This window comes from Triticum urartu, chromosome 3A (genome assembly GCF_056163025.1).
Source record: "Triticum urartu cultivar PI428250 chromosome 3A, HENAU_Tu73, whole genome shotgun sequence".
Classification (NCBI taxonomy): Eukaryota; Viridiplantae; Streptophyta; class Magnoliopsida; order Poales; family Poaceae; genus Triticum; species Triticum urartu.
The window spans coordinates 677,911,814-677,924,180 of NC_141875.1; positions in this window are offsets into that span (position 1 = coordinate 677,911,814).

Genomic DNA, 12,367 nt, shown 5'->3' on the forward strand with positions numbered 1-12,367 from the left:
AATAGCTACGCTGACCTCCCGAACATTAGCTGCCACATATAGCAGTAACGGCTCCTTGTCAACGGGAGCGGCGAGCACAGGCGGATTGGCCAATTGCCGCTTTAAGTCCTCAAATGCTTCATCAGCAGCAGAACTCCAGATAAACTGATCCGTCTTTTTCAACATCTGATACAAAGGGATTGCCTTCTCACCCAGGCGACTGATAAACCGGCTTAGCGCAGCAATCCAGCCTGCCAGGCGTTGAACATCGTTGATACACTTCGGTTTAGCCAGGGAGGTGATAGCCGTGATCTTCTCCGGATTAGCCTCAATTCCCCTGTTGGACACTAGAAAACCCAATAGCTTGCCCGCCGGTACACCAAAGACACTTGTCCGGATTAAGCATCATCTTGTATGTTCTTAGGTTATCAAAGGTTTCCTTCAAATCATCAACCAGAGTCTCCTTCTCCCTGGATTTAACCACGATATCATCCACGTAAGCATGTACATTACGGCCAATCTGCTTGTGAAGACAATTTTGTACACACCGTTGGTAAGTTGCCTGGGCACTCTTGAGCTCGAAGGGCATAGACACATAGCAGAAGGCTCCAAAGGGAGTTATAAATGTTGTCTTCTCCTGGTCCTTAACTGCCATTTTGATCTGATGATAGCCAGAATACGCATCCAAAAAACTTAAACACTCACAACCCTCCGTGGCATCAATAATTTGATCAATACGGGGGAGGGCAAAAGGATCTGCTGGACAAGCTTTATTAAGATCTGTGTAATCCACACACATGCGCCAGGTGCCGTTTTTCTTGAGGACCAGCACCGGATTGGCAAGCCACTCGGGGTGAAAAACTTCAACAATAAAGCCAGCTGCTAAGAGCCTGGCTACCTCTTCTCCAACCGCCTTGCGTCTTTCTTTGTTAAACCGGCGGAGGAACTGTTTCACCGGTTTATATTTAGGATCCACATTAAGTGTGTGCTCAGCGAGTTGCCTCGGTACACCTGGCATGTCGGAGGGCTTCCATGCAAAAATGTCCCGATTCTCACGGATGAACTCGATGAGCGCGCTTTCCTATTTCGGATCCAAGTTGGCACTGATGCTGAACTGCTTAGACGAATCGCCAGGTACGAAGTCAACAAGCTTAGTTTCTGCTGCCGATTTGAACTTCAGGGCCGGATCATGCTCCGTAGTTGGCTTCTTCAACGGAGTCATGTCCGCCGGATCAACATTGTCTTTATAGTACTTCAACTCCTCGGTGGCACAAACCGACTCTGCATAGGCCGCATCTCCTTCCTCGCATTCCAAAGCGATTTTGCTGCTTCCGTGAACCGTTATTGTCCCCTTGTGACCCGGCATCTTGAGCTGCAAATACACATAATAGGGCCGAGCCATAAACTTGGCGTATGTCGGTCGCCCAAACAGGGCATGATATGGACTTTGGATTTTCACCACTTCAAACGTCAATGTCTCCGACCTGGAATCATGATCATCCCCAAAGGCCACTTCGAGAGCTGTCTTACCAACGGGATATGCTGATCTGCCAGGCACTACACCGTGGAATACTGTATTAGACGGTTTGAGATTCTTATCTGTTAATCCCATACGACGGAAGGTCTCATAGTACAGGATGTTAATGCTGCTCTCTCCATCCATGAGCACCTTGGTGAACTTATAACCTCCCACCTGAGGCACCACCACCAGAGCCAACTGACCTGGATTATCGACCTGGGGTGGGTGATCCTCTCTGCTCCATATGATCGGCTGTTCAGACCAACGTAGATAACGGGGTATGGCCGGTTCAACAGAGTTGACTGCCCGCCTCTGAACCTTCCGGTCTCGCTTGTCCAAGCTAGTGGTAAAGACATGGTACTGCCCACTACTCAACTGCTTTGGGTTGCTCTGGTAACCTGACTGTTGCTGCTGTTGGTTGTAACCACCCTGGTTGTTCTGACTAATTTGACCATTATGTCCGCCCGGATTACCATTAAATCCTGAACCGGAACTTCCTCCACCGTAACCCAGCCCGGACCCTGAGCCACCGCCAGATCCGTGATCATACCGGAAATTATTAGAATTCTTGAACTCCTGCATAATAAAGCAATCCTTCCAAAGGTGGTTTGCTGGCTCCTCCTTCGTCCCATGTCTTGGACAGGGCTGGCTTAGCAGATAGTTTAGGCGGTTTGGGTTAGGGTTGGGTGCTCCACTACGATTTTTCGGCCTACCCTTGCGTCGCTGGCCATTGTCCTGTGCGTTGGTATTAGCCACAAAATCCATGTTACCATCTGCTTTACGCTTGCCTCCTCCGCCATTGCCTAGCCAGTGATGCTGCTGACCTTTGGAGCTGCTGTTCTTCTTCCCTTTCCCTGTCTTGTCATCATCAGATTCGGGATCCTTGGTACTATCAGAATCAGCATATTTCACCAAAGCGGCCATGAGGGTCCCCATGTCGGTGCAATGACGCTTCATCCGTCCCAATTTCAACTTCAGGGGCCCAAACCGGCAGTTGCCTTCTAGGGTTAATACTGCGGTGTCGGCGTTGATGCGGTCTGACGAGTGCAACACTTGTGAAACCCGGCGCACCCAATGAGTCGTTGATTCTCCTTCCTCCTGGATGCATGCAGCTAAGTCCACTATCGACATAGGCTGTTTACAGGTATCCTTGAAATTGCTGATAAACCGGGCTCGTAATTGGGCCCATGAACTGATAGAATTAGCTGGCAAGCTTTTTAACCAAGTACGGGCCGTTCCTTCAAGCATCATGGTGAAGTATTTCGCACACGCCGTGTCATCCACATCAAGCATCTCCATGGCCATCTCATAGCTCTCCACCCATGTCTCTGGAGGTTGATCCGCCGTGTAATTTGGTACCTTGCGCGGGCCTTTGAAATCCTTGGGCAGGCGCACGTTGCGTAAAGCGGGGATAAGGCAAGGCACCCCCAAAGAACTAGAAATAACACCAGGTTCGATCGAGATGGTTGGACGAACCGGCGTGAGCTGCCGAGCCTGATGCTGTGCGGCTAACTCGGCCTCCCTGCGCGCTCGGGCCCGGTTCACCACTTCCTGAGCGTCATCAACACCACCCGTCGGGTTGTTGCCACGGGGTGCTCCACGTCGTTCATTACTCAACACTACTGGTTCATCCATATGTCTGCTATAGCTCCGGCTTGGACGGGGGGTCGAGTGGATCCGGTCGCGGCTGTACGAGTACGCTTCCTGTTGGGCCAAAGCTGTCCTCAGAAGTTCCTTGACCCGTCGCGTCTCTACTGCCTGCGGCGAGTCACCTTCAATTGGAATGGCCTCCAGCCGTGCAGCAGCGGCAACAAGATTGTCCATTGGATTGGAGTAGTGACCCGGAGGTGTTAAAGCATCCTGAGGTATAACGGTGTTTTGACGAGGCGGGTCCATCTAACGAGGCTGAACCGGTGCACCGGTCCCAGAGGCTTCTGCCTGGTTCCCCTCCAGCGGATTGCCGGCTCTTGGTCCTGGAGTGTTGAAAAGGTCTCTGGCCTCGAAAACCGGAGGTAAGCGGGATCGGTGCTTCCTCTTCATGACTTCATGCGACGCGCTCTGGTCCAACATAAGCCTGTAGGCCTGTGCGTATAAAGCGGCCCGCTCTGCGGCCATCCTGGTGTCCTCAGCCGCCAGATCCGTCTTGGCCTGGGTGATTTGTTCCTTTACCTTTGCAATCTCCGTATTGTGAACGTCCTGATCTGGCGGATTAACTTCCGCCATGAGCACAACCAACGCATCAAATAGTTCTGATAGAACCAGAGCCGGTGGGCGCACAGGGCCTCCTGCCCCGGCAGCCGTCGCCGCTGCTGAACCGGAGATCGTTGCCGCGGCTGTCGAAGAATGAAGCGCTGCTTGTGTTCAGGTCATGAATATTCCAACCCGGTTAGGCAGATCAGAGGGGTCCGGAATACTGTCGCCATCGGAACAGCTCTCAATCCGGCCATCTTGTAGCTGATAAAGAGATTCAGTTTCTCCGGTCGAAGATTCGTCACCGGAACAAACCGGAGAACGGCGTTTTAGTCATCTTGCCCATGAGGCACGGTTCGCAAGTACCAAGTGATTCATAATCAAGTGGTTCCAAAAGTCCATCAGTATGGAGTTTCTTCATGCGCTTTACACCGATATGACCTAAACGGCAGTGCCACAAATAAGTTGCACTATCATTATCAACTCTGCATCCTTTGGCTTCAACATTATGAATATGTGTGTTACTACTATCGAGATTCAATAAGAATAGACCACTCTTCAAGGGTGCATGACCATAAAAGATATTACTCATATAAATAGAACAACCATTATTCTCTGATTTAAATGAATAACCGTCTCGCATCAAACAAGATCCAGATATAATGTTCATACTTAACGCTGGCACCAAATAACAATTATTTAGGTCTAATATTAATCCCGAAGGTAGATGTAGAGGTAGCGTGCCGACCGCGATCACATCGACTTTGGAACCGTTTCCCACGCGCATCGTCACCTCGTCCTTAGCCAATCTTCGCTTAATTCGTAGTCCCTGTTTCGAGTTGCAAATATTAGCAACAGAACCAGTATCAAATACCCAGGTGCTACTGTGAGCATTAGTAAGGTACACATCAATAACATGTATATCACATATACCTTTGTTCACTTTGCCATCCTTCTTATCCGCCAAATACTTGGGGCAGTTCTGCTTCCAGTGACCAGTCTGCTTGCAGTAGAAGCACTCCGTTTCAGGCTTAGGTCCAGACTTGGGTTTCTTCTCTTGAGCAGCAACTTGCTTGCTGTTCTTCTTGAAGTTTCCCTTCTTCTTCCCTTTGCCCTTTTTCTTGAAAATAGTGGTCTTGTTGACCATCAACACTTGATGCTCCTTTTTGATTTCTACCTCCGCAGCTTTCAGCATTGCGAAGAGCTCGGGAATAGTCTTATTCATCCCTTGCATATTATAGTTCATCACGAAGCTCTTGTAGCTTGGTGGCAGTGATTGGAGAATTCTGTCAATGACGCAATCATCTGGAAGATTAACTCCCATTTGAATCAAGTGATTATTATACCCAGACATTTTGAGTATGTGCTCACTGACAGAACTGTTCTCCTCCATCTTGCAGCTATAGAACTTATTGGAGACTTCATATCTCTCAATCTGGGCATTTGCTTGAAATATTAACTTCAACTCCTGGAACATCTCATATGCTCCATGACGTTCAAAACGTCATTGAAGTCCCGGCTCTAAGCCGTAAAGCATGGCACACTGAACTATCAAGTAGTCATCAGCTTTGCTCTGCCAGACGTTCACAACATCTGGTGTTGCTCCAGCAGCAGGCCTGGCACCCAGCAGTGCTTCCAGGACGTAATTCTTCTGTGCAGCAATGAGGATAATCCTCAAGTTACGGACCCAGTCCGTGTAATTGCTACCATCATCTTTCAACTTTGCTATCTCAAGGAACGCATTAAAATTCAACGGAACAACAACACGGGCCATTTATCTACAATCATACATAAACAAGCAAGATACTATCAGGTACTAAGTTCATGATAAATTTAGGTTCAATTAATCATATTACTTAAAGAACTCCCACTTAGATAGACATCCCTCTAATTCTCTAAGTGATTACGTGATCCAAATCAACTAAACCATGTCCGATCATCACATGAGATGGAGTAGTTTCATTGGTGAACATCACTATGTTGATCATATCTACTATATGATTCACGCTCGACCTTTCGGTCTCCGTGTTCCGAGGCCATATCTGTATATGCTTGGCTCGTCAAGTATAACCTGAGTATTCCGCGTGTGCAACTGTTTTGCACCCGTTGTATTTGAACGTAGAGCCTATCACACCCGATCATCATGTGGTGTCTCAGCACGAAGAACTTTCGCAACGGTGCATACTCAGAGAGAACACTTCTTGATAATTTAGTGAGAGATCATCTTATAATGCTACCGTCAATCAAAGCAAGATAAGATGCATAAAAGATAAACATCACATGCAATCAATATAAGTGATATGATATGGCCATCATCATCTTGTGCTTGTGATCTCCATCTCCGAAGCACCGTCATGATCACCATCGTCACCGGCGCGACGCCTTGATCTCCATCGTAGCATTGTTGTCGTCTCGCCAATCTTATGCTTCCACGACTATCGCTACCGCTTAGTGATAAAGTAAAGCATTACAGCGCGATTGCATTGCATACAATAAAGAGACAACCATATGGCTCCTGCCAGTTGCCGATAACTCGGTTACAAAACATGATCATCTCATACAATAAAATTTAGCATCATGTCTTGACCATATCACAACATGCCCTGCAAAAACAAGTTAAACGTCCTCTACTTTTTTGTTGCATGTTTTACGTGGCTGCTATGGGCTTAAGCAAGAACCAATCTTACCTACGCATCAAAACCACAACGATAGTTTGTCAAGTTGGTGCTGTTTTAACCTTCACAAGGACCGGGTGTAGCCACACTCGGTTCAACTAAAGTTGGAGAAACTGTCACCCGCAAGCCACCTATGTGCAAAGCATGTCGGGAGAACTGGTCTCGCGTAAGCGTACGCGTAATGTCGGTCCGGGCCGCTTCGTCCAACAATACCGCCGAACCAAAGTATGACATGCTGGTAAGCAGTATGACTTATATCGCCCACAACTCACTTGTGTTCTACTCATGCATATAACATCAACATATAAAACCTAGGCTCGGATGCCACTGTTGGGGAACATAGTAATTTCAAAAAATTTCCTACGCACACGCAAGATCATGGTGATGCATAGCAACGAGAGGGGAGAGTGTGATCTACGTACCCTTGTAGATCGACAACGGAAGCGTTAACTTGGTTGATGTAGTCGTACGTCTTCACGGCCCGACCGATCAAGCACCGAAACTACGGCACCTCCGAGTTCTAGCACACGTTCAGCTGATGACGATCCCCGGACTCCGATCCAGCAAAGTGTCGGGGAAGAGTTCCGTCAGCACGACGGCGTGGTGACGATCTTGATGTACTACTGTCGCAGGGCTTCGCCTAAGCACCGCTACAATATTATCGAGGACTATGGTGGAAGGGGGCACCGCACACGGCTAAGAATATGATCACGTGGATCAACTTGTGTCTCTAGGGGTGCCCCTGCCTCCGTATATAAAGGCTCAAGGGAGGGGGGCCAGCCGGCCATGATAGGGCGCGCCAGGAGGAGTCCTACTCCCTCCGGGAGTAGGACTCCCCCCTTTCCTAGTTGGAATAGGATTCGCGGAGGGGGGAAAAGAGGAGAGAGAGGAGGAAGGGGGGCGGCCCCCTCTCCTTGTCCTATTCGGACCAAGGGGGGAGGGGCGCGCGGCCCATATCTGGCCACCTCTCCTCTCTTCCACTAAGGCCCACTAAGGCCCATATACCTCCCGGGGGGGTCCGGTAACCTCCCGGTACTCCGGTAAAATCCCGATTTCACCCGGAACACTTCCGATATCCAAACATAAGCTTCCAATATATCAATCTTTATGTCTCGACCATTTCGAGACTCCTCGTCATGTCCGTGATCACATCCGGGACTCCGAAAAACCTTCGGTACATCAAAATGCATAAACTCATAATATAACTGTCATCGTAACCTTAAGCGTGCGGACCCTACGGTTTCGAGAACAATGTAGACATGACCGAGACACATCTCCGGTCAATAACCAATAGCGGAACCTGGATGCTCATATTGGCTCCTACATATTCTACGAAGATCTTTTATCGGTCAGACCGCATAACAACATACGTTGTTCCCTTTGTCATCGGTATGTTACTTGCCCGAGATTCGATCGTCGGTATCCTATACCTAGTTCAATCTCGTTACCGGCAAGTCTCTTTACTCGTTCTGTAATACATCATCCCGCAACTAACTCATTAGTTGCAATGCTTGCAAGGCTTAAGTGATGTGCATTACCGAGAGTGCCCAGAGATACCTCTCCGACAATCGGAGTGACAAATCCTAATCTCGAAATACGCCAACCCAACATGTACCTTTGGAGACACCTGTAGAGCTCCTTTATAATCACCCAGTTATGTTGTGACGTTTGGTAGCACACAAAGTGTTCCTCTGGCAAACGGGAGTTGCATAATCTCATAGTCATAGGAATATGTATAAGTCATGAAGAAAGCAATAGCAACATACTAAATGATCGGGTGCTAAGCTAATGGAATGGGTCATGTCAATCAGATCATTCAACTAATGATGTGATCCTGTTAATCAAATAACAACTCTTTGTCCATGGTTAGGAAACATAACCATCTTTGATTAACGAGCTAGTCAAGTAGAGGCATACTAGTGACACTCTGTTTGTCTATGTATTTACACATGTATTATGTTTCCGGTTAATACAATTCTAGCATGAATAATAAACTTTTATCATGATATAAGGAAATAAATAATAACTCTATTATTGCCTCTAGGGCATATTTCCTTCACGGTTTAACCCGGGCGGATTGCGCACGCTGAGCCGTCTCGACGAGGTCGGTGCAGATGTCTGGCTCAGGGCCCGGTTCACCGATCTTGCCAATGAAAATGTGAATGCTACCAAAGGGGACCCGGTACCCGTACTCAATTGAGCCAGCCTCGGGGCCCCAGCCTGCGTCGTCGATGTAGAGCTTGCCGCGGCGACTCTTAGTCATCCGGCCTACAGCGTAGCCCTCAAGTCCTTCAAAGTGGCCCTCCAAGAACCGGAAACCATCGTGCGATAGCCCCACGGTGGGCGCCAACTGTCGTGGTTTTATCACGGCAGATGTCCTAGAGAAAGGACTTAGTCATGGAGCCATCGCGACGGGTTAGCTTGAAGGGGTTAAAGCGGACACAAGGACACAAGAGAGTTTATACTAGTTCGGCCCCTTCGATGAAGGTAAAGCCTACGTCTAGTTGTGATGGAATTGATGGGTGTTTCGATGACTAGGGAGCAAACAAGCTTCGCCTATGTCTCGAGTTGTTGTTTGTTGTCCCTTGAACTGCCGCCGGGTCGTCCCCTTATATACATGGGTGACGCCCGTCGGTTTACAGAGTCCCAACACCGGCTCATAGATGTGTCCGGTTTGGTCTCTACTTATTCCTAACTCACAATACAAGTTACATATTGACGCCGGTTTACGGCTACAGGCTCTCAACCAATTATGGGTCTTGAGCCCTCATCTACCTTCATGGGTTTTAACATACTTAACTACTGATGAAGTTAACCCGGCCCAGATAGGCCGGTTTACGCCCAGTAGTAATATCCCCAATAGCTGGTATACAGCCGGTTCAGGTAGCCGGAATGGATATCTTGGGCGTTCAGAGCAGCGTAAGTTGCCAGATCAGCATTCCACTTGCCTTTACCAAAGGCAGCAAATTCTTCCTTGGCAGAATGTTTGGACAAAGCAACAGGATTGCTTGGCTCGGTATGGCCAGTGCCAGTAATGACAACCTCATCCTCCTGAGTATCGCCGGTTTGCACTGGGGTTGTTGGCTTGTCAGTAGGTTTTGCTGGACCGGTGGATCTCTCAATCCAGATGGAGCCTGTGGGCTGATTGACAGGACCTGAGGCATCAGTAGGTCTCTCTTCAGCAATAAGATCGTCGTCTTGCTGCGGTGGATCGTTGGGTATATCCTTAGGAATAGCCATTTCAAGATCGGGTGTTTTGCCTGGCTCAAGAACGGCATCTTCTTCGGCCGCTTTGTCCAGGCGGGCCTTCTTGCTTGGCCTAGGTTTGGCCCTGAAAAGAATAACAAAATCAAATACAGCATATGTTCTAAGGCGATGTGTTGCAAATATCATAATAAGTATAGCTTACCCAAGCACCGTTTTGAGCGGTGGCAGCTGAGTAGCCGATGACTCGCCAGAAGATGAGTGGGAAGTAACCTGGTAATCGGAGTCAGATGGATTAAGAGGTTGACGAAAGCAGCCCTCTTTAGGACAATCACTGACAAGCAAATTAGAGACCTCTGAACGGCGTTTCCGAACTGGACTATTCGGTAAACCGGCGGAGGTAACTACCTGGCCGCTGTGCCGGGTTGTGCGACGAGCTTCGTGCTGTTGGGTCTTCATAAGAAATTTGGGATCCAAATAAGCAAGAGGATGAGAAAATTTAACTTTCCGGTTTGCCTGACAGATTTTTAGCGAAGGCAAAGTTTCTGAATCGGAAGCGAGAATAATTACCTCTGCAGCATCAGCGTGGCTGGCTTTGGCATCATCCTGACAAATATCATCATCAATAAGACGCATGAAAAATAAGCCAAGTGAGTCAAGCTCTACCTCAAGGTCCGGATTATCCACATCATCATCAGGGGCCGGATTAGAAGATGCAGTAGTTCTTTTCCTGTGGGCAGTCTTCTTTACAGCTTTAGTCTTTTGCCGGGTTGCTCTTTCCGGTTTGTCTGGTTTTTTTGGTTTCTCCTGCGGCAATTTCTTGCTCCAAAACGGGTCATTGCCCTGATTACACAGATACTGATATTAAACAATGACCAGATATATCAATAACAGATTCAGCAAAAGGAAAAATCAAGGTCTTACAGCTGGCGGTTTGTTGGTGGCATAGAAGGGAAGCAGGCCGTTTTTAGCACAGATATGTTCCGGTTCATTCAGCATCTTATTCACAGCCTTTGTGATTTCTTCATCGGTGAGCTGGATTTTGGAATGTCGCAGTGGGTCATCAACACTGCCGGTATACTCGCACATCAAACCGGAGCGCTGACTAAGGGGAAGTATGCTCCATGATATCCAACAGCGAGCGAGATCAACCCCTGTTAAACCATTGGCCATAAAGGCTCTGAGCTTCGACAGTTGAGGAGCATATTTGCTTCTCTCCTGGGCAGTCAATCTTTACGGAAAAGGGTATGTATTGCTGAGCCACTCCGGATGAAAGCCAGGCAAGGGATTCTCACCAGCAGGGGAGGTGTCTTTGCAATAGAACCATGTCTGATTCCATTCTTTGGGGTGGCTGTGCAGTTTGGCGTGAGGGTATGTGACCTCTTTCCTTTTCTGGATCGCCACGCCACCCAACTCCGAATTGGAGCCGTCAGTAAACTCAGTACGGCGGTTTAGATGGAAAAGGTCTCTGAACAATTCCACTGTGGGCTCCTCTTGAAAGAACGCCTCACAGAGCACTTGGAAGTGACACATATTTGTAACAGAATTGGGGCCAGTGTCTTGTGGATGGAGTTGGAAATCGGCCAAAAACATCCCGGTAAAATTTAGAACCGGGCGGCTTAAAGCCCCGAGCTAAGTGATCTACGAAAACAACAACCTCTCCTTCTTGAGGAGTGGGAGGGTATTCTTTGCCAGGAGCCCTCCAATGGATGGTATCTTTGCTGCCTAAAGCGCCGATCAGGACTAGATCGTCCAGCTGAGCCTCTGTGATGCGAGAAGGAACCCAATTGCACTCATATACTTTCTTGGCCATGATGGAATCTACAAGGTAAAAGATCCCGGTTCAAAAATGCATTTGATCAAGGTACATTGGTATGTGCAATGTTAAACCGGAGACAGAACTATTTGAACCGGAGTTTTATGAAGCAACAACATCTGGCGGTTCAACAAGGGGACTAATGGTATATACCGGTTTGGCAAATTTTTTCTACAAGGTTAAACCGCCTGGTTTAAACATTGAAGCAGATGAGTAAGTTTATAGAAACAGATTTCGTAAGATTTCTCTACAGCAATGGATCTGAAGCAAGTTCAGAAAAAAGATAAATATTCAGAGGTCCAAAATGAGCAGTATCGAATCAATGAGCAAGATGTACATACAGATCTATGGTTTTGAGATGTGTAAGTGAAGGCGAAGGGTAAACAGCTACCATTGCACAGAATAAAGATTTGCGGAGTCATCTAAAGATCTATCGTGTGAGCAAGAGGCAGACGATGAACACTGAAGAACTATGAGACCCTAGGTCAGATCTGCGGGGGAAAGGATAGAAGATTTACCGGAGCTGAGGAAGACGCGGAAGGTTGCCGCGATGCTCTGGTGCGCCCAGGTTGATGCAGCGGCCAAGGTTGAGGCAGAGGTCGACGGCGGCGACGGAGCTCTGAGGCTGGCGACGCGAGGAAGACGAAGAAGAAAGGCACGAAGGGGAGAAAAGAAATGACCCTTCGGTCCTATTTATAAGGCGAAAGAACAGGTGTCAGGCGCGACAATCAAGGGGCCACGAAACGGAGTTGTCGCCTCGATTTCCGCAGATCTATTAAACAAAGAAGCATAATGGATAGCTTCGTTATGACAGGTGACGTCACTCCGGTTTACAGCAATCAGAGAAGATGACATCATGGCGGTTTACCAATTTATGAGAAGATGTTGAAGATGAAGCTTTTGTTAAAGGATTGACATGAACCCATTCAAATCAATCTGGGGCCTAATGTTGGGGATATTACTACTGGGCGTAAACCGGCCTAT